Here is a 26,781-nt window from a genome sequence, read left to right on the forward strand (position 1 = left end):
AACAAAGCTGAAGCATCTCTTCAGTTTTAAAGATGCAATCACATCTTAATCTTTCAAGTAACCCCCTTTTCATAGAAATTACATCTGGACAGGTCCTTCAGAACATTAGATTTAAATAGATGAGCTCCACAGAAAGCAGGTACAGTCAGACAAGCTAACAGGATGTAGTATCCTCGTACAGAGTCAACACACAAGCCTAAATCATAGTTGAGTGGGGGAATTACTTGCAGATTAGGATTCCCAAGACTCACTCATAGCATCATTTGCACTCAAATACTAAAAACAGACTGTGGCATCAATCATAACAGCAGCTTGCCTCCCAAAAAAAGCCAAAAATCTCTTCCAAGGAAAGCTTTAATAGCAGCTCACAATTTGGAGGTTACAGGCCACAATGATTTAAAGCTCAAATAACAAGCTCTGTAAAATTCTATTTTTAAGAAGTTAAACTAATTGATATGATACACGTCCCTTCTCCTGAACCAGATCTTTTCTAAAGAGGGCCACTAGATAAGTAAGACATTTTAAGAACAATACCAAGGTTATGTGCAGTTTAGAGACACAATACAAAGTTGGCATATACAGTGCACATACACACAATCCGATGGAAAAAAAAAACAACTTTACTTTTTCAGATGACACTAAAAGCTTGTGGCAAGTATCAAGATAAACATATTATGTTAATTTTAATTCTCTCCAAAGCCAGTAAAGACTGGAGGGGCTTTCCCCAAAACATTTCTGAATTTGCTAACAAGGTTAGTGGGGAAAAAAAAAAAAAAAAAAAAAAGAAAAAAACAACCAAACCCACAGTTTTACTATAGGATTTTCCTCCTATTTTTTTTTTTTTAAGCAAAAACATTGAATCACAGTTGTAAGATCTAGGAATCCCTGTCCCCAAAGAAATATGCCCCTTTTTGGATTAATTTTGTTCAAATCAGTCATGATAAGAGCTTTATATGAGTAACAATGAATGTTTCTCAACTTACAACTACTTGACATGGTTCAGGAAAATAAAAGGCTGAACATCATCAAGAAATTATCTGTTCATCCAGATGAAGCTCTGCTAACCTTGGAGTTTGGAAAGCACAATTACTAGTAACTTTTTCCACTAACTGGTATATTTCTATGTGGTCTGATTGAAAAGTGGTCCTTTGTTTCCCTGAAGGACAAAGGAATTAACATTTCTATTTCAGGCCCCAGGGAAAAATCGAAGTACCCTCAGCCATCTTAAACGTAATATCCTTCCAGAGACAAAGTAAGTGAGTAAGTTTCCTTTAACCCAAACACAGTTAATGTGCATAAACCCAAATCCATTTATGCTGTTACTCCTAACAAACATCAAAGAGCAGCTTACGTTTAAATGAAGTCTTTCAATTAGTTTATTAAGACTACCAAACAAAATAGCAAAGTTGCATGCAATTAAAATCTCCAGACTGGAATATCATTCAAAAAACCCACCAGTCAAAACAAGACTTTCAGCACTTCATACCAGATATTTAACAATTTTTAATTTCAAGTATAAATCGCAGGTTCATAAAATAACTGAATGCAACCTCCGTCAATCTAATCTACACCATTCTAATCAAAAAATCCAAGTATGAAAAGGTTAATCTCTAGCAGCACTACATTTAATTTTCATTTGGAGATCTGGGCTTTTGGTCATGCAGAATAATTTGGTCATTATTCTCTCAGCTAGTTAACCTGCAGAAGATAAGGAATGGCCAGAAAGGCAACATAAAAACACACAGGGCATAGGAAATGGACTATAAATTTTTTCCTCTTAAATCTTACAGATGCCCTGAAAGATCTGAAGTGGCAACTGCACTTCATTCTCCAATCAGTGAAAATGTTTCCGAAGGCAAGCTTCATTACAGATCATAAGTACTCATAATTAAAAGACTGTTTATTTTAAAACAGTATTAGCCATTTCCCCTTCCTCATGTAACCGTAGAGATGGCAATATCCCATAAACCACGCAAACGGAACTGCATTTATCATCCAACAGTTGCCTTATAACTTGTCCAAGTAGTTTGCAGCACGAGACAAAGTGTGCCAGGAGAGCTCTAATTGCATCACCCTAACGAGTCTTTTTTGAAGATGCATAAGGGAGAAAGGAGAAGCTGGTTCAAATTCCTGATAGTTATACTCATCTGATCTACCCAAGTAACTATGTGACTATCAGCCACAATACACCGTAGCATCTACCAGGACACCATGGGCACACTCAGGACAGACTTTAGTATGCTGTAACACAGATCAACATAGAGACCACACTTTTGTAACCTACATCTAATTCCGATATGTCAACACGTCAAAAATTTCTGTGAACACATGAACTGCTGTAAACTTCAAGTAATTAATTTTCTAAGTGACAAACAGCAATAATATTCTAATAATTCTGAAAATCTCCAAAATAAAAATGGAGATTTTAAATATGTACCTGCAGATTTGTAATTCTACGACATATTAGAGATAAATTTTAGAAATTAAAGGCTTTAAAAAGCCTACATAAATCTATTTTTGTGCTAATTCAGCAGACTGCAAGTCCTCAAGGAAAAACAGCCTCTGTTCCCAAACAAGCATACACAAACAGCTGGCCCAGACAGCAAAGACCTGCTGTTGTATTATCAGACCACTGTTCAGCTCTTTTGGTTTTGTCTCCTGCTCAGGCCATTCTCACCTCCCCTTTTTCCTCCACCTTCGCATTTCCTTCTTTCCACTACAAACAATCCTGTATTATACATGTACACAAATCATTTTTACAGTTGTTTAGTCTGAAGCACAATAAAGCCCACGAGAATTTTCTCTGGCCATCTTACGAAAAGTGACAGCACCAGAGTGAAAGTGTGGTATTTAAAAAAAAAAAAAAAAAAAAAAGGCGCAGAGTCAACCATCTGCTGAAATATTCTCTTGTTTGACCATTTTTATAAATGGTGAGGATGGCATTTTTATAATTGGTGACAATGGAAGCGAGGTGACAGAAAAACAGGATATGAAGGCATGGGATTCATGTGATTTTGTACCAAATTTAAACCCATACTGGGGGGGTGGGGGAGGGAGGAAGCCAGAATCATGATGTACTAGAGGATCTAACCAATGGCAGTAAGAAGACCTACAAAGACTGACTACAGACATGTGCTATTTATCAATTTAAGAAAATAATGTAACATTGACTTCAACAACAAAAAAAAGCAGCCAGATACCTACCATTTGTTTCAATTAAGTTTTGATCAGCTGAAGAGTTAAACAGAAGTTCTAATCCACCATAATTTTCAGAAGACACTTGACCCAACCCTGTTGCCTTGTCCAAAGGTCTGAACTGCCACAAGCAAGCCACTCTTTGTTTCCAATATACAGATTAGGTTATAGGACTAAGTGAATGCTCCCGAGTATCTTTTCCTCAGTATATTCAAACCTGTAACTTCCACTCAGTTCTCCAGAACACGCTTGCAGAGTATGCGTCCCACTTTGTATAACTAAGCATAAATCAATGCAAAAAGCTTCCATGTGCATTCAACAAAACATTCATAAAATACCCCACCAAGGATAACAAGACCCTTGTGATATGGAACCCCCAAATGCTGATAGGGCCCTTCAGCAACACTAAGTTATGATGCAAAAGGAACTTAACAAACAAAATCCCCTCTTTTTCACAAAATAATCATGTCACACACTATTGTAGTAGACTGTTACTCTGGGCACCAACCCTGAAGCTCTTTGCATGACCAGAAGCCTCTATAACATGCCATGCAGACACAAAAATTAACAACTAAACAAAAAAACATTTACACACAGCAAATGCTCATGATAAACATCAACCTAGCGCCTACAGAATAAATGTTTGAGCTCCAGTTCCTGCAGTGAGTTTTGTGTAGGTGGATCCCTCTGCCCAAACAGGGGTCACTACAAGATCAGAGCCAAAACGATATACTCTGGGTACTAACTTACCATATATTCCAAATATGCTAATGGCAATGACACCTAAATAGTACTACATGAATTCTGTTCATTAATGGAGAACTCATCCACTCCAAAGAGCCATTATCATTACTTCTAAGATTACAGGATTTTGCTTTTATTCATGCTGTACAAACGTAGCTGCTAATAATAAATAAATTCTAGTCACTGAAAAACAGTATAGGCTTAACTTTCCTGCCGCTACACCCTAAGTGAACCCAACCCCGAAAGTATTTTTAGCAAGGGTGTTCAATCAATACTGCTATGTACAACCTAAATTACACATTAGCAGGACAACAAAATTGAAAAGCACAGCAACAAACAATACATCTAATGCAAAATTTTCTGAACAAGAAATAAACATCAAACTAAACCCTAGGTAGGTAAACCTGATTCCAAACCAACAACTGCAAACATACAGAAAATGCACTAAAAGATAAAAAATTAATATATTTCTGGTTTTGAGGAAAAGATATTTTTATTTCAATTGATTACTCTAACTTAAAAAGACCTATGAATAAAACCAAAAATGTAATCTAAAAATATGAACTGTAATATCTACAAAAACATCTCAAAACTAGAATCAGACCAGCACTTACATTTCTGAGTTCACAGAGCACAAACATGCCTGGGAAACATATAGACAAACATGTATGTATTTGTAAACTTATCACCCAGAATCATATCAACACAGTGCAAGACAGAGTCATACCAACACGTAAAAACAACTTTTTAGGTCAGTGAAGCAAGAAATCCATTGTCAAGAAAATGGCATCCATAAGATTACGATACTAAATATTTTATGCTTAGGCAATGAACTGGAAAAGTCTCCTACAATATACTTATCTAATAGGAAAATGGCTTTACCAATTCTAATCTAACTCATTCTGGTACTCCCACAATACACATTTTACAATGTGATGAGCTCATAAATGTCTGCACATGTGTGAAAACAGTGGTTCCCAACATTACAGGGCAGTTATTTGTCAATAACAAGCCGGCAAACTTGGACTCAACATAAGCCCCTCACCACTCAACAGAGAGACTAGCCCAGGGCACGATAATCGCCCCGTGGGTGAGAAAATGTATATGCATACTGTAGCCTAACATTATTCTTGATCCATTAGAACTTCTATAATACAAAAATCACATAAACGTTTTCTGTCTCACAGTGAAAAAAAAAAATTGTAACAGCTTGGCCAAACTGAAGTCCTGGAAGGGTGTAAGTAGCAGCGCAAAGTTCATTCACACATATTTTACATCTGAATGACATATATTCTTTGAACAGGCAAGTGCTGGGTACACTTCAACTATGCTGGCAGCTACCTAGTTTTAGCAACCAGCTCTTGAATATTTTTGAAAGGAAAAAAGACGTTATTCCTCTTCCAGCTGGTGCTGCAACAGTATAACACGAGTTAAACCATCACCAGGTACACCTAAAGCTTCTGTCGCATACAGACTGAAACGATTATACAAGCCTTCTGCTTTAGGGAGATACTAAAAATGTACCAGAGGAATGCAAATACTGCACTCAAACCCATTTACCTTGCCCATAATCAGGGCAACGGGCGCATGTGCCTAGAAAGCACAGAAACGCAAACTTTCATATTAAATATGCTGAAAAAAAACATCAGTTTCAGGCATTCGGCTGAATTCACCACATTTTGCAGACCCCAAGCCGCCTACTCCCCCGCACGCTTGTTCGCCAACCCCCCTCCGCCGGGCGGTTTCCCCCCTCGCCTCAACCCCTTCTGCAGAGCGGAGCTGGATCGCCTTTCTTCTCGGCGGGGGGAACAGAAGGGGCACCCACACACCCCCTTTTCCCCTCACTGAAAAGGCTCTCGACAGAGCCGCGACCGATGCGCCAAGTTACGGGGACGAAGGGGGCTGGGGGGGGGGCAGAAAGGCTGGGAGGGGCAGAAAGGGGGTCTGGCGGAGCTGGGGGGGGAAGAGAAAGGGGATCTAGCGGAGCGGGGGGGGGGCGGGGGGGGGGAAGAGAAAGGGGGTCTAGCGCAGCTGGGGGGGGAGGGAAGAGAAAAAGGGTCTAGCGCAGCTGGGGGGAGAGAAGAGAAAGGGGGTCTGGCGGAGCCGGGGGGAAGAGAAAGGGGGTCTGACGGAGCTGGGGGGGAAGAGAAAAGGCATCTAGCGGAGCTGGGGGGGTAAGAGAAATGGGGTCTAGTGGAGCTGGGGGGGAACAGAAAGGAGGTCTGGCGGAGCTGGGGGGGAACAGAAAGGGGGTCTGGCGGAGCTGGGGGGGAACAGAAAGGGGGTCTGGCGGAGCTGGGGGGGAACAGAAAGGGGGTCTGGCGGAGCTGGGGGGGAACAGAAAGGGGGTCTGGCGGAGCTGGGGGGAGGAAGAGAAATGGGGTCTAGCGGAGCTGGGGGGAGGAAGAGAAATGGGGTCTAGCGGAGCTGGGGGGAGGAAGAGAAATGGGGTCTAGCGGAGCTGGGGGGAGGAAGAGAAATGGGGTCTAGCGGAGCTGGGGAGGGGGCAGAGGGGGGGTGCAGGGCTGGGGTAACAGCGGGATTGAGGGGTAGCGAGCGGCGCCCCGGCCCCCGCAGCCGGGTGCGTGCGTGTGCGTTAAAACCACAGGAATGCGGCGCGCAGCCCACCGTCGCCCCCCAAGCTCCTACCGTCATAGAACAGCCACGTCCTTCCAGCCGGAGCGAGGACAGCGGAGGGAAAAGAGAAGGTGCGGGGGCTGCGCTCGCCGCTGCCGCCTTCCCCCCCCCGCGACTCCCGCTACTCCTTTTCCCGCGCGCGCGCCCCGCAGGCGCCCGGGCACGCGCGCAGCCCCCGCGCCGGAGCGGACGGGCGGGCGGGCGCGCGCGCGCCTCTCGCCGCCTTCAGTTCCCCCGCAGCGCCCGCGGCCCCGGGAGCAGCGACAGCAGCCGCCCCGCGCCCCGCCGCGGCGGCGAGGGCCGCATCGTACTGCGGCGGCCGGGCAGAGGCGGGGGAAGGAAGGGAACAAGGGGCGGAGGAGAGAGAGAGAGAAGGGCGGCGGATCCCCCTCCGGCCTCTCCTCACGGCGACCCCTCACAGGGCACGACACAGCCTCACGCGCGGCAGCGGGGAGGGGAGAAAACGGCGGGGGCTCTGCAGAGGCGCCCTCTCTGCCGGCGAGCAAGCGAGCGAACGCCTGCGGGGGAGAAAGTGGGAGGAACGGCGACCGCCTCCTCCTCCGCCCCTCGCAGCCGCCCTCGCGCGGGAAGCATAGCAACCAACATGGCGGCTGCGCAGTCACGCGAGGGCGGGCGCCGGCCCCAGAAACCTCGCGAGAGTTGGAGAGGGAAGTGGGCGGTGCCCGCCCCGCGCGATTGGCCGCGCTGCCTAAGCGGAGAAGGGAGTGGGCGGGGCCGAGGGGTTCGGTGCAGGAGGTGGGGAGGGGGCGGGGTGGGTGTCGTGCTTCTGGTGGAAGCTGGAGCTCAGGTTCATCTTAGTGACTGTGTGTTTTGAAAGTTAGACAGAATGTCTCCCTGATGGCATGTTTTCTTTCAAACACTGTTTGTCCAGACACTGCTCATTCTTTGGAGTTTATAACGCCTTGTGTTTGGTGTGGTCTGCACCGAACAGCTGTGCCGCCTTCTGTCATCCCCTCTTTGCAGTCTGTCTCAAAGGTGAGGTCAGGCAGAGCTGGCTCCGAAGCTCCAAATTAGCAAGAGATTTGACTGCTGTGGTACAAGAAAGCTGGGGGGGGACTGCTCACAAAGGCTTGTAGTGATAGGATGTAGGCTAGACATAAGAAAGAATTTCTTCACCATGAGAGTGGTGAGGCACTGACATAAGTTGCCCAGGGAAGTTGTGGCTGCCCCATCCCTGGAGGTGTTCAAGGGCAGATTGGACAGAGCTTTGGACAACCTGATCTAGTGGGGTGTCCCTGCCCATGGCAGGAGGGTTGGAACTAGATGATCTTTAAGGTGCCTTCCAACCCAAATGCTTCTATGATTCTGTTCTATGATAAGAAGTAGTTACTACCGCAAAAATGGATTATTTTTTTTTAATTTAAGCTAAAGTTTTATCTAAGTAATTGTATTTTTTGAAAGTTAGATAGAATGTTCCTCTGATAGTATTTGTTTTCAAATAATGTTTTTTTCCAGGCACTGTTACGTTTTGTGTTCAACATGATCTGTGTCAAACAGATGTTTCCTCTTCTGTAATCACCTCTGTTTGCAGCCTTTCCACATCTCAAAAGCAAGGTCGGGCAGAGCTGGCTCCAAAGCTCCAAATTAGCAAGAGATTTGACGGTTGTGAAGTTCATAATAACATTAAATCAGTCCTTGGAAAGTAATAGAATATGCATAAGAATTCTGGGAAAAAATATACATATGCATGTAACTGGGAAATACATTCATAGAATCATAGACTCGCTAGGTTGGAAGAGACCTTTGAGATTGAGTCCAATCATACCTGTCCACTACTAAATTATATCCCTGAGCACTTCATCTACCCATCTTTCATACATCTCCAGGGATGATGACTCAACCACCTCTCTGGGAAGCCTCTGCCAGCGCCTGAGAACCCTTTTGGTCAAGAAATTTTTTCTGATGTCCAATCTGAACCTCTCCTGGTGCAGCTTGAGGCCATTCCTCTCATCATGTTCTGTCCCCAGCCCTTGTCTCGCTGCTCAGGATCCATACATTTCTGCCTTAGGATCCTTGCCTGAGTTCTCCAAGATATGAGGTGCATTGTGTCTCATGTCCACGTAAAATTTTTGCACACAGCCTGTGGAAAGGTTGGCTTCGCAAGACATAGTTTAACACAACTTAGTGCTTTCACGTATTTATACTATACATAAAAGGTTTGGGTTAAAAATGTCTTTAATGTCCATTTACAATATCTGACTACAAGCTTTTTTCCAAGTGACAGACACAGAATATGTAGTTGGGAATGAGTTCTTGGATTTCACAAATTCCTAACCATAGCAAGATGCAGAATAATACTAAGGGAGTTTGCATGCACTCTTCTAATTAAGAAGCTTTTTAAAATCTCATTCTTTTGATGTTTGGAATCCTTCTGTACATTTCCAGCCTAAATTGTTCTTGTGCCATTTTTGTTCTTTTGCTTAAAAAGCCCTTTCCTCTTACTAGTGTTTACCCCCAGTTATTTTTTAGAAAGCAGTCATGCCCCCTTCATTTTACTAGGCTAAATAATGCAAGCTCTTTTAGCCTCCCTTGCTTTTTTCTGAGTAATAGGTCACACAGGATTCTCCAGTTGTCTCATCTCCTTTCAGGAGTAAGTTGAATCAGGGGCTGGAAGACTGAATTTGGGGAAGGCAGTCAAGCAGGAATTTTAGATAATGCACAATTTCTGGAGCACTTTTAAATAACAGACTTTTTAAAGAATATGTCTAGAAAACACTCATAAATTACTGTTATTTAAACTTTACTAATGAAAGTCTATAAGTAAAATGACAAAGTTTGAAATGTGAACATTTCTCCTGTGGACTGAACAATTCTTAGGCTGGTGATTTCATAAAGCCTTAAAATAGCACACGCAGCATCAGTAATGCCATTCCTTAGTGTGTCCATGTTGCTCCCGCTCTTCTCAAACATCTCCATAGTTATATTGACAAACTGATTGTGCTGCATCTAGAGATATGCAATAACTGCACTCTGCATTTCTGAACCACTGCCAGCCGCTTGAGCAGTGGACAAGATACGTTCTTCTGTGCACTGAAGGGATCCCTAGCTGCAGAGTTGTCTTGGTTTCCTGATAATTCTCTTTCAAATAAAATGACAAATTTATTCACAAATTCCATGGATACATTTTAATCCATCTGTAGAGAGCCTCAAAGCATGCATTTTCATATAATTTGCTATGCTTGTGCCTGGTTTACGTCAAATGTACACTTATGTTCAGATTGAGAGCAACAATAATTAATACATTACTTTACACAAAGAGTGTAATAGAGAAGCAATGCAAAACACCCCATGTGACTGGAAAACTACACAACATTTTTTTGGCAATTGTAACCTTCATCTGTTATGAAAAGATATGTTTTGCTAACCTAAAACAAAAATGGTGACATATACAGATGTTAAAGGTTGGACAGTCCAAAGTTATTTCCTCACAATACATTATTATTTCTATAAATCATTGTTTACAGAAGGTTTGACTCAAAGTTAAAATAAATAAAGGCAGCGGAAGATTCCCATAGTGTGCAAAGTACTTCTGGTCACCCCTACATTGGAAGAGTGCTAAAGGTCTCCAGCTCACGCTGTTACAACACCAATGGAGTAAAACTGCACTGCAGGATTTTTGTGTGCAGACTTTATTCAGATTTTACAACGCGGAGTTCAGCAAAGAACTACTTTGCAGAACTCTGATTTCTGAGTTGTGTGTTATATTCCCCAAGTGATCACTTCTCAAAATGATGAATGAAAGAGCAAGCAAACTGAAACGTGACTCTGTCCTTATTTACTCGAAAGAGAACACATTCCTTTCATATGTAAAAAGTGCATTCAGTTCCCTTCTTTTTCAGTAGAGGATCTTATATAAAAGAGCAAGTTTTGCGCTACAGTCTGCCTGTGCATATTAGCAATGAAAGCTGCCTTTTGCATAGATGCTTCACACAGCGAGAGCTTAATTTTCAAACTGGCTCATGGAAATATATCTGCACTGCCACTGATATGTTTTGAGGAGGATGTGTAGCTCATGACTAGTAATGTCCTGCTAGTAAAACGCCGGTATCTTAAATCATTTTGTACAAGTTAAACTTCACAGCTATTGTATAAATGCAGGAACAAACAAAATCTCCTTTACTTAATAGTATGTGTTTGTGCAAACAACCTTAGTCATGCAAGACCTGCCAACCAAGCTGTGATAATTTTTGTGAGAGAAATGTATATTAAAAATGTGAATGGGATTTTAAACCTCTCACTGCAATACAATGCAAGCTGCTTTGTTGCCAAGATGGTGTACTTAAACACTGCATTAAAGCACTTCAAGAAGAATGATTCTCACCACAGGTGGAATTTAGCTGGGAAAAGGGCAGGCGACAAGGCACTTAATCTTAACGCTGAGATCGAGCATAATGTATGTTTAATAGCAGATACATTTTCTATAAAGTAGGGTCCTGATTCAGCAAGACACTTAAACATATGCTCTTTGCTCACGGAAACTTCAGAGGCACAGGCACAACCTTAAAGTGAGGTTGACCAAATCCTGTGCGCTTGCACTGGGCTTTGGGATCACTGTTGAAATGTAGCCTTGGCACAAGCAGGCTTGTTCAGCAGTGTCCTTTGGCAATCTGCATGACAGAGGCATTTCACTGTTTCGTGCAGGGACTAACTTTCTCTACGATTGTGCTCTACCTGGTGCAATAGAGCTCCACAACACTAGTTGTTGGAATACCGAGAAGTAATAATTTGTGTTAGTAAGCTTGGTGCAGCTGCTATCCTGTTTGGAGGTTGGCTGTGTTTCTTTTAAAAATATATTTAAAAGATAATCCTTTAAGAATCCACTGAGAATGAAAGCTGATGGAAACATCATTAGACCACATTTTGCTAAGTACATTTTTCTCCAGCCAGCCTTCAACAAACTCCACTACATTTAACATGCATCAAAGTAGCACAAGGTTATATTTTCACATGCCCACTGCATATACCTTAGCCTTTTGTGCATGCCATCTGTGCATTCACTTCCGGAATACTGTTATTTTATGCTTCTTTTCATAAGACGAATAGCGTAAACTCCAGCAAGTTAAATATAACACCATAATAAAACAGGCCAAAAAATATTTTGAAGCATAAAAACTTTTCCAGTACATCAGGAACAGGAGATCTGCCAGAGAACATGAGGAACTAGCAGGCAACAGAGGTATAACAGAAGTATTCAAGGAAACCACAGGAGAAAAGCTAAGTACTTTTTTTCTACACTGTTCCTTATGGTGGATTTTGAGGTGATTGCCCTTTTTCAGGGGCAATCAGTCAGGAAAAAAAAAATTCACAAAATTTAGTATATATGGTTTTGGAGCCAGCCAGTAAACTGCGTGGCACCTGCCTCCCAGGATGTTGTTTCTCACCTGAGGATTCTAAAGGAACTTGGATCTGAAATCACCAAACCATTAACCATGCTTTGTAACATGGTTTAGAGTAAATTCCCCTCTGGAGGAAAGGAAAGCAGCATACGACATTCCAATTTTTAGAAAAGACTTCAGGGAAAATGTAGAAACAACAGACCAGTCAGTCTAACACATGGCTCATCACCGTGTAATGGGAAGAGAGGGAAACTGCAAATCTGTTAGTGCTTTAAAAATGTCAGCAATGTCAGCAAACATTGACAAAGAAGAGCTGGCTTATATAAACTCTGCATAAACACTGGGACATTGGAGTCCTTCTCAGCCATAATCCAACTCCCAGATGGAATAAGATCAAGTATGTACCACTCTCTGCTGTCTCCTGCCTCCTCTCTTTCTCTTCCCAGCTTGCCTTTACTCTCACTCTAATTTCCGCAGAAAGGAAATCCAAATGTATGGGACTGAGGAAGACAGAACATGTTCTGGGCATTTTCTGAGTATCAGTCTGAACAATAAATAAAGGGACTGTAGACACAACATGAAAAGCATTTAACATGCAGCCTAGATTAAGCAATCGTGTGCACAGATTTCCTAAGACATTTTTACGAAGCCCAAGACAGGAGCTCCTTTGGTGATTAGTAACTGCTTTGAAAGGAAGGTGGATGTGTAAATGATAACAGGGAAGGGAGTAACCACTGAGATTCCAAAGGGACCTATGCTTTAAAACATATTCACAAGTGGTAAGTGAAACAGTATTGAACAGTGAGATGACAGTGTTTTCTGGTGATTCACAATTATTAAGAAAACCGAAACCAAGAAAATTCACAATGAAGACTAAGTAGATGAAAAAATAGCAGCTAAAATGCAGTGAACACAGATGTCCATCAGAGGAAAACAAAAAACCTCTCTACCTGTGCAACATGGTAGGCTCTAAATTCGTTTGTTTCAGTCAGCAAAGATATTCTGAGTCACTATGAACAGTTTTCTAAAATTGTTATCTCAGTGCTCAGAGAGGCAGTTAGGACTGATAAGGAAAGAAGAGAATGAAAATGCAAATGTAAAACATAATGCTACTGTATAAATGCTCAGGAATCATACTCCTTAATACAATACAAAATTCTGCTTATAGCACCTCAACATGTGGTAGCATCTTAGGCATCAGAATAACATGAAAAGATGGGAAAAGGAGTGACCAGGTTGGTCAGAAAGATGGAATGCCTTCTAAGAAAGACAGAACAAGTACTCTGGGACTACCTGGAAAATAGACTACAAATGGGAGACATAACATAGGTATAAAAAATCACTTCTGACATAGGAAAGGTAAGCAGGGCGCAATTACTCATTTCTTATGAGAACTAGTATGAATCTAACAATTTGGGTTTTAGGTGGCAGTGTAAAACAGAAGGAAGCACTATTTAATCAACACCTGCTTAATTTGGGTAATTCATTGTCATGAGAACTTAGATGCCAAAAATGCTAAGGGCTGCAGGAAGTAACTAGACAAATTAATGGAAGAAAAGGGTGCTTTTCAGAGAGATGGACAACGCCTCCAATTCTGTCCATGGTTTGCCAGAAACTGAGATGGTAATTAGGAGAAGAAATGAAGCTGTAACTGCCCGGTCCTTATATTTCTACTAGAGGCAACTGCAGGGTGCCAGGTTCTGTGGACCTTTGGTGTGACTCAGTTCAGTCTCTCTCATAGTACAGCTGGAGCAGAAAGACATCTGTCTTGGAGTTTTTGTTTCCTGTTATATCCTGTGGGTAACGAACATGAGAAATCCTGATAGAACATTTTAATGAACGAAACATCTAATCAACATTTTTAGAACCTTAAAAGGGATTTGATGAAAGTTTTGAGATGAGATCCATAGATCACAGTTTTATTTTAGGCAAACCACATGCATAGATATAAAGCCAAAAATGACCATTTAGTTAGATCTCCACTTTGACTTAGCCCAAAGAACCTCACCCAGTAATTTCTGCAGCAAGCCTGTAACTTTGGTTTAAACTGTATTGCATGGTTTAAAATAGTTTTTGTCTTTTCTTGGCCCATCACTAAGGAATGTAGCCAAGAACTGCCACCAAAGCTGCCTGGCCTTGCAACTTGTCAGAAAATTTCTGGAGTGTTTGAGAGGAGAAAAAGAACCATTCATAAAGCAAGAGAGTATTGGTGGGCTCAAGTTGTAAGGAACTTGCTCAGTTCTGCTATTGATTACATTCTGCCGTGAAAAGAATAAAAAAATTAAAATCCAGTGAGTGTTTTGAAATGAAACAAGCAGCTCAGATAGGCAGATTCTAGGTCCACGGGCTTCTTTTTTTTTCTTTCCCCTTCTGTAAATACCTATATGGAGAAATACACCTTTACACTGACCTGTATCTGGCTGAGTTCTAGGTAATTTTCATAAGGTAGAGTTTTCTTTCAAAGCTTAAAGTCAGATAACAGTGATTCTAATAAGGACACCGTAAGTGCACACATTGTTGCATTATATACTCAAAGCTATTTACACTTCTGAGCAAAGGCCACCACATTTTATTCTCTTAGGTTGGTGCAGCCTGTGTAGATAAGCAATACACATTCTCCGTCTGTAAAGAAGTTGCTTTTTGTTGGTTTTGTTTCCTTGATCTGCAAGGCAAGCACTGGAATGAGCTCAGGCTTTCAGATGGGCAGTTTTTATATATCAGGTCCATTTCAAGTAAAATATTAGGAAACCTTTCGAAAAACACAAATATATATGAAACAAGGGAGGAGAAAATGGCTGCTCTGTCATCCCTTCCCATTTTGTTGTTAGGGATTTAAAAAACACCTTAGTGTTTGGTTACTTTGGTATTTCATAGCTTCTTTGCAAAAGTCTGCACAGAACTACTCACTCATCTGCAACAGAGGAGACTGTATGTCACCTCTCACTGCTCTTTGGGTTCACAGTTGAGCTTTTGAGGTTGGCATTGTCTGCCAACAGTGAGCAGCAGTGAAAAGCTTTTCTCCCTATAGTAAGACATAGCCAAAGATGCAGCCCCAATCCTAAACACATCTTTCTTCGTTGCATGATGTGTTTCAAAAGTAAATGTTCTTTACAAGTATCTCTAAAGAGAAAAGTAAAAGCGTGGTTATTGTCTGTTGTGGTTTGCTTTTACCTTGCGTTAACCATCTGTTTGAGTATGCAGTACAGAAAACTGCCAAATTTGACCTTTCCTAAGAAAAAGACAAAAGATTGCACAGCAGCAACTCAGCTAAACAAAACATATGTGCAAACTACTTCCTGGTACACCCACATTTTGGCCACCCTGCAAAGTAATTAAAATTGTCAAGAGAGATTTTTGACTGGTTAAGTTCTTCCAGGAACTGTACAACTTGTTCTGAATTCTTGGTTCATAGAACATCAACTTTCTGGCTTCCTGAAGTAGTTCCAAAGTTTGTGTTATAAATAACAAGAATTATTAGATGGGTTGGGCTGATTGTATAGAAATTAGCCAGATTAATTATAATGAAAAGCAACACAATTTACACAAGGTTCCGCTTACTGCATTTTCTAATAGGGTGGAAAAAAATTATTTTTAGATCAAGACTGCAAAAAGGTTGTATGTGTTCTTTTTTTATTTAAAAATATACATACCCTAAAAATTTTGTAGATGGAGTGTAGCACCTGACGTCCTCTGAAACAACCAGCAAAGACAAGAGGACCAGAGAGCCAGTGGAAGTTCCCAAACTATTGGACTGCTGCTACATGGATAGAGCCTGAAAAGATGTTTTCACAGACACAATGTTGGCCGCTGGGTTAGCAGGGATAGAACAGAGAAGCTAAAAAAGAGTGAAGTGTCAGCCCTAGGGACTACAGCCTGCAATGAAAATAATGAAGCATTATGTTGCATTTACACCGTTATTCTACCTGCACCTATTTTATTCATCCTCAGAGGGACCACACACGGAGACAGGATGGCTCAGTGCTTCATCTCTGTGGTGACACCATCACCAAAGCTACCAATTAACCGCAGATTTAATTTAGCTTTTATCTCATCTATAGCAGGTCTGTAACGTTGCCCACGGCTCATGAAATCTGCTTGTTATCTAACAATCTTAGCTTTCATGTACTACTGTTATAAACAGCCATAGTACTAATGATAAGAATGATAATGACAATGTTTCTAGTCATGATAGTTGTGGAGACTCAGAAATACGAAAGTCAAAAAAGCAAGAAAAAAATAAAGGCAAATTAAAATGCAGCTATATTTTGTATTTCACAATCTTGGAAACAAACTCTTCTGAATGCTTGGCTTTACCAATGCTGTTGCTACTGATACCTTGAAGTCACCTTTTGGACGGTGGAAAGCACGACTAAAATCATTCCTCTTCACTTAAAAAGGTAAAATCGGGAGCTCACTTTCTCTGTCTTCAGGCTGTGTCTGGAGATCATTTACTTACTGGACTTTACTTACCAGACTGCAGTATTGTGAATTTTTCGGTGATATCTACTGCCTTTTCTTAAGTTCTGAGAAAACAGGGTAGTTACCCTGATTCTGGTGGGTTTTTGTTCTGAAATCACCAGATGGGACCCTTAGCAGGTCAGAGGAACAGGAAAACATCAAGTAGGGCTTGGTCTGAGGTTAGGATAGAGCTGAAAGGCACTCCAGGAGATGACCTCAGTAGCCTCGCTGCTTGCAGGCAGCACTATCAGCTGTACTTTCTGCATGAAGACAGGAAAATGAGAATCCCCCCGCTTTATACCTTCCAGCTCACTAATAGGGATGAAGGACTAAACAGATCTGAACAGATCTCTATCTTGCCTAGAAGTTGTAGCAAGGACAAACACAGAATGGGTGACCCTTGAGTTTCCTGCTACGTACTGGTTAGTGCCACCAGGCTAATGCAGATGCTTCTGCAATTGATTACTAGTACAAATCATTAGTAACATGCAGTGTCCTCACGAACTGCAAAGAAATTGTATCTTTAATAATTTTGGACTAATCACAGTATTCTCTAGAGGTACTCTTAATGAGGGACATACTTACCTTCTACTTTGCATTCCTGCCCAAGGCAGCACATTTCCATGCCTTATCATGAGGAACTGGCTCTGCAACCCCTTCATTAATTTTGTAGCTGTATCCCTCCCCTAACAGTGATGCTTCTGGAGGTCTCTCCACTATGAACTGTGCCCAGAGGCAGATTCTGGTGTACAGATTTGTGCTTCTTTGTTCACCTCCCCATAAGATACATCATACACATGAGAGAATCCCAGTAAAGTTTGAAAACAATAACAAAACAAGCCTTCTATTCTTTACTCTATTGAGTTAATGGTTATTGAAAACAAAGCTTTCTTCTCTTTTGCCATGGATAATGCACTTTAATTTGTTTATGAACAGGATATAATAATGACATTGAGGGGGGAAAGGCACTAAAAATGTTCCAAGATATTTTGCTGTTGGTAAAGAATTATACAGAGCACCCCATTTTTTCAGGACCTGCTGAGATTTTATATATCTCAAAAGCTAAGCCCTTAAATCCCAGATCAAATCTGCAGAAAGGCAGCAGGAACAATTCCTGCTTTGCTTGTGCATTCACAGCTTTCCCAAGCCCTGCAAGGTCTGGCTGCTCTACGGGTCCAGGGTGAGTCCTGAGCCAAATCCACCCTGAGCCAGATCTGTCTGCAGTGTTTCCAGTGCAACCAGCCACTGCACTAACACCCACATCATTTGGGTTGTGCAGGGATAAGTCAGGACAGAATTTAGGGAAGAGTAGCTCTGGCTCTGTAGTTAGACTGGAAACAGCATTAGCACGAATGGAAGAAACACCTGACTGTAGGCCAGGGCAGAAACACTACTGCCAGAGCAAGAGCAAATTTAAACTAAGTAGGGAAGTTTCTAAGCACAATTTGCCTTCAGAGCAGTTGTGTACCTCAGATACAGAGCCCTGATTGAGCTGAATTCAAGCCAGTGATACCATCCTGCTCTGCCAGGATTACAAGCCCCGCATTGTACCCAGCTAACTGAGCCGCTTTGGAGTAACCCTTGGAGTGTTTTGCTGAATGATCTGGGGAAATGAGTATTCTCACTCCTCAACAGTTTGCATTTTCATCCCTGCCGTGTACAAGGGTTAATGGCACATCTCTGCTTTGCCTTTTTTCTGTTATTTACCCTTTCTCCACTAGATGCTACACTGAGACCATCAAATATTTATTGAGCCAAATAACGTAAATTTGAAGGCTCAGTGCAGAATAGTGTGTTTAAAACTAAACAGTGACAGCATCATTCTGTTTATGTATCTGTGTGGTGTGAAGATGAGATTAATGTATCTTGCATTGGAGTAACTGCACTGATTTCATCAGAGCTTCCTACCTGGTGTTCCATGGAAGAGGGATAGAGCTGTGCATGCTGTCTTTATTACTTATGTACATTTGTATCAGGTACTTAACTGATTGTATGAAATGGTTTACCAAGACAATGCCACAAAGTCTAAAATTAACTGAACAATATATATGTAAATACTATAAGGTAGTCCTTTTTTTTTCTTAGAAATCCAAAGGTACATACATAACTGGAAAAAAATTACAGTAGATGGTATTTTTAATGAAGTTTACACTTCAAATAATATCACAGATAAACATTATTTTTCCTCATGTTATGCAAGCCTTTGACCCAGCAGCTGGGCATCTGCTAGCCAGTATGGCTCCCACAGAGCCTGCCAGCCTGGTTTTTAACTTGTGTTGCAAATTGTGCAACATCTTCCAGTAAACAACTTGAGCTCCTCTTACCTTTCAGCAAAGGCGGACCCGACCAAGGACTTCTGCACAGCCTTTCTTGTGTGACAAGTTTATTGGATAAATGCATTACAGCGTGTCTTGGACAAAGAAGAGTAAAGGTCAGAGACTGTTTTAGCAAAGTAAGGTAAGGTCTTCAGGGCTGTGTCTCTTATCAAATTTTTCGTTACCTCACATTCCTAGAGTCTGCTTATTAAATATAACTTGCTATTTGTCACGCTATTCAGAAATGCACTATGTGCTTTATTCTGACTGCTAGCACTTTTATTGTTTTAGGAAGGAGGCACGTATAATTTGGGGAAACTTCAATATGATCTGGTTAAGTTACAGCACCAGTGACACGCTTCCAGCAAAAATCAAACCATAACTTCAAAACACTGCTATGTTTCCCTGTTTTGCCATGACATGCTTTAATTTGCTTAACTGGACTTAACCTGGGACAAGACCTGGAATAGAAAATGTAGCTTGTTAAAGTTGAATAGAGCCTAGTAGAAGTAAATATTTACAGTTCAGGAACCCAATCTGCTGCTGGTGTCATGAGCTTCAAAATATACGTGATCTACTTCAGCTGAGGATCAAGGCCAGATGCTCAGCAAACTGTCATTGAGCCCTGGCCTCCTTATTGACCATTCACAGGCTCATCTTCAGATTAATATAGAGAAAGACGGATTAAGACAACGGAGGGGGAAAAAGCTCCTTTTTTTTTTTTTCTTTATTCTAGTAGATATGGTAACTGATCTCAGATCAGTTTAGCAAACATTCTAAGCCATGGACTCCTTGCTGTGTTTCAGACCAGAGATTTCATGTTGGCAGAATCTCATGTAATACTTCGGGTTGAAGTAAAGGAGACTTCATCAACATCAGAAGAAAATGCAGCAGATTCAGAACTAGTAGCTGTTAGATTTACAAGGAAGAACCCTAAGTATTTTATAGTTGGTTACATTGAGAGGCTAATATTAAAGATAAACACTTGTCCTCTGGTACTTAGTTTACTAAACAGTTTTTCCATCCAAAGAGCTAAAAAGAAGCACAAAGCCCTGCCATCAAGCAGGTCATAATTCTTTGAAAATCAAACAAGAAGTCATGACCTAAATGAAATGGAATTTGCTTCACAATGATCCTCAGAAAGAAGGGATCTGAGGTTGGTAGAAATTTGGGATGCTAATGGGAATTGAAATAGGAGCTCTGCAAAGCTTCTTGTCTCTCACAGAGGGGTTTGTCTTCACCTCAGGTCAGTATTGATTGAAAACTGTTATTCTCTACAGTCTTTTCAGTGCCCAGCGACTTTATCTCAGGATTGAATTGTGTTCCCAGCAGACGAGCAGCCAAATCACGTAAAATCACCGCTAGACTTGAAATTAATTTCTAATTTTGCTGCCAGCCTTCCAGCAGAGAAGTCAGGCTGACAAGTAACGGTAAGGATGAGAATACCTCCTGGCAAGGCTGGAGGTGTAGTGGGGACACAGACCAGGGGGAAGGCCAAATGTGGCAGAGCAGCAGGTGGTTTGCATCTCTGCTTTTCAAAATACGGATATTTGGTGGTCAGGCAGAGGACTTCAGCCTTCTGGGTGCTGCTGGAGTGGCACCATTTGCAAGTACAAGAACTGCTCCTGGGTCTCCCCTGTGAGACGTGATTCATGGGGAGCAAACAGCTCAGAAAGAGACCATCACTATGAGAGATGGCAAACAGCACAGAGCCAGGCTGCCTCTCCCTGCTTGCCAGGTGCCTCAGTAAAGCTGCGGGTAACTCCAAGCAGGACCAGACCAGAGACCCCATGGAGCCAGACTGGCAAAAGCACACAATGCTTCCTGACCAGAGCAGGAGTAGAGTTCAGTTGACAGGGTGACTTACAGAACTGGTTTTGAGGCACGTTATTACGAAGGCAGGAGGGGTGAGGAATACGAGTTTGATAGAGTACTGTAAAAGATAAAATAAGCTTGAGGGTGCTGATAAATATTACTCTTTATCTGCATGTACTAGGAAACAAAGCAAAAATATTCCCGTGTTCCCTTTCCTCTACTACCAGCTTCTTTGTTTGGACAGTGTCAGACCATTTGTGGGTGGAGAAATTTTGCTTGCTGAGGAAAATCAAGGAGGAGACATTTAGTTTTCCTAGGTCCCTGGGCTGAAGCTTGTTCTCGCTGATTTTAAGGAGGAAACCCAAATGTTATGTGGAGATCTTTGCTCCAGTTAACCATACAAGAAACAACAACAAAAGCAGAAACTCTTGCAGTCTGCAATATCAGAAAATTTGCTTGAAAAACAATAGCAATTTGAGTTACTGAAGGCAATGAAATAATTGCTGGGGGGGGTAGGCAATTCCTTTTGCACATTTTATATTCCTATGAAATTAGCCACTATCTTTGCAGGACATTTTTCCATGTGATTAATTGTGCTGCCCCAAATCAGACATAATGATGCACTGCTGATACTGAAGAAATGTTATTTACCTTCACATCACAATTGCTGAATGTCTGACTGTCATTTTATAAGAGAACTAATCCCAGGAAAGTCTGGATAAGTGATATCACTTTCAGGTAACAAGCACAGGGAAAATTTATGTTCAGATAAAGCCTGATCCTATGATATAGAATCTCAGCAGGTTTTCATCGTTCATCATAGCATATTAGAGAAACACTGCAGTGCTGTTGCAACAACTTGCCTCATTATTCCCTCTCAGTCCTGCAATCTTCCTTCCTTCTCTCCCAGTTCCACTCTATCTTTGGCTTACTATCTTCTTACCTTCTTGCCTGTAACCTCTTGAACTTGGATCAGTTTTTCCAGACTCAGCAGATGTAGGGCTGGTACACAATCATTATTTCTGGATTAATCAAACACTGCATCGATCCTGATGCACCCCCCCCACCTCCTCTTACCACCTCTCCAACCACTGCATCTGACACAACCTCCCCAGCTCTTCTTATATGTTGATCCTTCCTAAAATTTCCACCTTTCCTACATGCCATTTCTGACTTCATTTGCTGTCCTTTCTTGTGGCCCTGAGGATGCTAGTAAGGCACCTCATCCACATTTTAGGGGAAGACTCTCTGGAGGTGGGGCAGAAAGGGATGTAAGGCTTTGTACAGGATGGCTATACCACATGGAGAAACAATTTTACCAGTTGCATTTGAAATCGAATTTTCCAGCAGGTGGACCAAGTGGGTAACATAACAGTTACTTTTTAGGGATTTGGACTACATCCTCACACAGAGTTGGGAACTGTGGGAAATTTCAAAACACAGAGGCTCTTTTTCATGGCTGCCTTGGATCAGTGGCTTAGTAAGAAGAGGACAAGACAGAATGCTTTACTCAACTCTGAGCGAAGGAGATTGTTCCCCAGGTGCTGTCAACACTGGTGCCCATTGGCACACAGGCACTGGCAGCTCCTGTTCTTGGAGGATAAATTACTCCTTTAATTTCTGCTCACTTCACAAAAGCCTGACTCGACTCCCAGCATCATTCAGGGCATTGTGGCAGGTGCAGTCCCGCAGACATGATGCGCTGCCATCTCCCCTCTCTCTGCCTGCTTCTTGGGTGTCAAGAGCAATCATTTCTCACATGGCTGAAATACCCAGCTGGGAGCACAGGGGCAGGTTTAGGGGCTGTTAGAGGGAAGGCACTGAGGCAGGTGTAGCAAGTGACAGATTTTCATGTATGCCTGCTGAAGCTCTGTTAATGCTTCACACGTGGAGTTTGATACTGTAATGGAAAAATCAATGCCAGGATCACACTTTCACCACATATGTAATAGCTTCTTGCGTGCATCATTAATTACATTTCTTGGCTTCTACCCCTAGGCTCACAATGTTTTTCCTGCAGCTTTTTGTCATTGTATATTAGTGATTTGCAGAAGCTGAGCCTCAAATAAAAAGTTGGGTTTTTTTCTTTTAATACAGTGCTCAATTACATGCAATATATGTGCAGTAATCTGAGCTGTACCAGATGAATTATCAGCCACAGTGGGTGAAATTCTCTAGACAGATGGTCAGATTGAATGGTTCATGTAGTCTCCTTTGGCCCAAAATCCACTAATACTGGATCAAGCTCTATGCAGAGAGATGCCCAGAGCCCATCTCTTCTGATTTCTAACTTCAGACCCCTCCTCAGGAGCAGAAGGCACCAACCCAGCTCGGGCTCTCAGCTCTGACACGCCAGCAGTACTGCCAAGAGGCTGCATGTCTCAGGGAAGCCCAGTGGTCTGGCCTGCCAAACGAAGTGTAGTGGTTTGGCCAAATGGGCCTCCAATCTATTAACTTCATTTGACAACTGAAGGTCAATTTCAATAATACTTATAATGCACCATGCTATATCTGGTAAAAAGTAATGATGTCTTGGCTAATGCATCATTTAATGCTGTTAAATTTTTGCTGAAACTGCTAGACTGTTTTTTTTTTCTTGTTTGTTTTTTAACAGCCTGAACAGCTTGGGTTTTCTTCAGTGAAACAGAGAGATAGATCCTGCTAGAATAATGTGTAAACATATATTCTGAAGCTGAAAAATGTCATTAAGTTAGTCTTTGCAGTACAAACCAGTCCAGGTAATTATTGCATGAATACCCTCTCAAGAGAAAATATTAATGGGAAATATGTATTTAAAATACAACCACACAGACATTCAGCAAAATGGATGTATTTGTGTTTTTTACATCACGCAGCCTACAGCTGTTATAGCTGAAGTGACTAACTTAAACCTTCACTTACTGAAGCATTAGTAGTAAAATAGCATGCAGAACTGTGACTTGGCCTATGTAACCTTGCGTTGGAGGGTTAGACCTGCACAGACCCATAGCGTGACCTAACCAGAGCTTGATTTGAAGATGCTCTGTCCTTCCGTCTCAGCATGGAAGCTGCAACTATTTATTCCTGAGAGTTCCTAACAGCACCTCATTTTCTCCTAGAGTGAAGGGGGAAGCAAAGCACTCCTGTTCCTCAGAAGAAGCCAAGTACTTACAAGCAAGGCTTTCCAGAATGAAGTGTGCTGAGAGAAGGGAAGCAGCATGGGGAACCAGAATACATCAGAGGCCACATACCGAGAACGTAAAACAAATAGGAAAGTGGAGAAGATTCTGCCTCTTGGTCCTTAAGAGAGATGCTAAGATTTGTTATAGTGGAGATCATCAACTTCCTGAAAACACAGGGTGCTTGCATAGAGAGCATCAGATATAACACAGGACAACCACCACCTGAGAAGGCATCTCTCAGTGAGTGTCTAAGGGTAATTTTCCTGCCTTTAAAACAGTACTGTAGCTCTAGCTCTCAAAAATGAAAAAAAAAAAAAAGAAAAGGAAAAGCAGGTCAAATCTGCAAAGCGATAAGAAGGTTTCAAAATGAAAGAGTAATGCCTCTAGCAATGAGGTGTGAATACAAACTAAAGAATGAAGTTATGCTATTCCTGCATGTCAAAACTTCTTGTCCCAGAGAAGGAAGAAAATGGATTCGCCTTAGCCATCAGGATCCGGTGTGATCCCAAGGGAGGTTAGCTGCCTGTGATCCGCAGCTGATGCACACTGTCAGTGTATGGTGGGTGAGAATCCCATTCATTTTCCTAGTCAAGTCCTTTATTCTCCTTGTCAGGAAAATGAGGGCCTGAAGCTGCCACACATCCCCTCCCTTACCAAATGTCTGCACTAAGTAATCATTTCACAAATACTGTTTTTCAGATCTGTCTGCAGACAAAAAAATGTCAGCTTAAAATCTATTCTTACAGAATATCCATTAAGTGGATTCATGGCTGATCATTCACATTTACCTCTGTCTTCTGGAGGGATGCTGTTTAACAAGCTTACCGGATGGTAAGGCTAATTTGTAAGTCAATATTTCAGCTTTGTCACTTACAGCATGCAGTATCTGTTTATGCATCAGGAACATCTTTCATTTACATACTTGACATCATCAAGCTGTTCACGTGTGACCATGTTATAAAACCTGCGTGATTCTGGTACAGCTTTGTGCAAACATTTATTTGCCCTACCAGCCTACGTCAGCACAAAATAATAGCAGGCAGACAAGGGAAATCAGTTTTCTTTAGCTTAAAGATTAATCACAAGATCATAATCTTATTCCTGTAAAGACAGTACAGGCTGTAAGCCCATATTTTCTCTCTAAACATATCTGCTTCTTGAAGCCTTTTCTGGAGATGTACAACACCAGATTATGCTAGAATTGGACATATGGAATAGCATCATCTGGGATGATGAAGGTCTGCCAGCTTTGTATAAAACAAAGGTTATTTTAAGGAAGCACAGCAGTTAGTGTTGGTGTTTCTTTTCCAGGGAAACCAAAATGTATAGCTTTCTGCATGTTGCATCCAAATTACAACCAAAGCCTCAAACCAAACATAAGCAATATAGCACTAAAGCAAATATGATGATAAAAGAATATTTACATATGTATCAATACAGGCTATCAGAGTGATCCATTCACATACCCAATTCTGAAATAAGATTCCTGTGTAACCAGTCAGATTTGTTGCAATCTTGTGTCCCATCTAAAGATGTCTCCACCTGTGCTGTCAACCAGCTGCAATAGGCTCTTACACAACTCAACATATGTCCCAGTTAGGACCTAAAACTGGTTCTACCCAGCTCTCAAGATTTCATTTCTCTTGCAATCAGCAATTTACTCCTTGAGATTTGTGCATAAGGCTTCTGCTAATATCCTGTACCTTCAAGGCTTTGCTGTCTTCATCTTCTTGTGCTCTTGGTGGCCTGCACTAAAATCCCCTGCTTTTCTTCAGCAGACTTCAGGCATGGTTTCCTGATAAAATAAGTAATGTTTTATTAGCACAATCTAGTCATACATACATCTCTATCTAGGGTCACTGGCTATTATGCTATACAGGAATAATGGTCCGTTACGATGCATATGGAGATAAGCATGGAGATGGTGTGATATAAATAGACCCAATGCTTTGTTAATGACCTGTAATTAATATCAGTTGGTTATGGCAACATTACTGCTGTGTTATCAAAACTGCTTTACAACAAATGTGAACTTCTAACCAGACATATGGGTTGATACAGTCTAGAGAGCTCTTTGAAGTCAAAGGGTGAATAATTCAACCAGCTTAAGTTAAAATCCTTTCAGAAACCAAATATCTCATGGTACCAAATAACTCTAGTTTGCTTTAGAATGAGAAGGGTTTTGGATAAGTGCAAAAAGCTAAATGTAAAGAAAATGTTATTACTGTTTCATATGCTATTTTTATCTTTACTTTAATACACGCCTCATTTACATCTCTGTGGCTTGGATGCATGGGTTTTTTCAATGCCTGTCCAGAGCTCAACAGGAGGATGCCAGAATCCCAGCTATTTCCACTGCTTTACTCCCACTGCTTTTCTAAAAGTCAGTTATAAGGAACCAGAAACACTGTAGGGAGATCTTTTTACAGTGAGTTTTCTAGATTATTGTGTCCTATTTTTCACAAGGTTTTCATCTTCCATTGAGTTGTCCAGTAATCAGTCTTATCCATTGTTTGGTGTCTCCATCGGCAACCTGTTCAGTTTCTAATCAGCTTTTAATCATTTCATTGTATCCATTCTAAATATGTCTTATGTACTGAAGAGAAAAGAATGTTTAGGGTGCAATTAATACACAGATAATTCCACAGAGCCCTACAGAATATGCTCTAAGTTCCGGCTGCTGCATTATCCTTCCATGCCAGTCCCTATCAGCCTCTCTGTGACTAATGTTGCCACAGCCGGATTTACACACACGCTTAATATCTGCAACCCATTATCATATTTAAATTTCTGGGTGGCTCAGTTCCTCTGAGAAATTGGACCTAATAGCATTCTACACAGAAAAGGATATAAGTACTCATTAACCTGTAGCAATTACCATAGCATTTATAAAGATATGAATAATGTGCAGTCACACACATGTACCTAATGCAGACTGAATTATTTATGGCAAATCTGAGCAATATTTTTATCAAATGCTTATTATGGGTAAATGTTTTCCTTATTCAGTACTTCAATATATGTTGGAATAATACTCTGCAAATAATATTTCATGCAAAGACTGCACTGAAATATTGGCACTTTCCCTTGTTGATTTTC

The 26,781-nt window shown here is 41.4% G+C and overlaps 1 long non-coding RNA gene across 1 annotated transcript; it reads left to right on the plus strand.

Annotated features, from left to right (window-relative positions):
- The first annotated feature begins 18,744 nt into the window (after window positions 1–18,744).
- LOC128852536 (uncharacterized) lies at window positions 18,745–23,755 on the plus strand. Its single transcript, XR_008450445.1, has 3 exons — window positions 18,745–18,848; window positions 19,987–23,259; window positions 23,620–23,755. It is a non-coding gene; the product is annotated as an uncharacterized LOC128852536 (long non-coding RNA).
- Window positions 23,756–26,781: the final 3,026 nt, after the last annotated feature.

Source organism: Cuculus canorus, chromosome 6 (assembly GCF_017976375.1).
Source record: "Cuculus canorus isolate bCucCan1 chromosome 6, bCucCan1.pri, whole genome shotgun sequence".
NCBI lineage: Eukaryota > Metazoa > Chordata > Aves > Cuculiformes > Cuculidae > Cuculus > Cuculus canorus.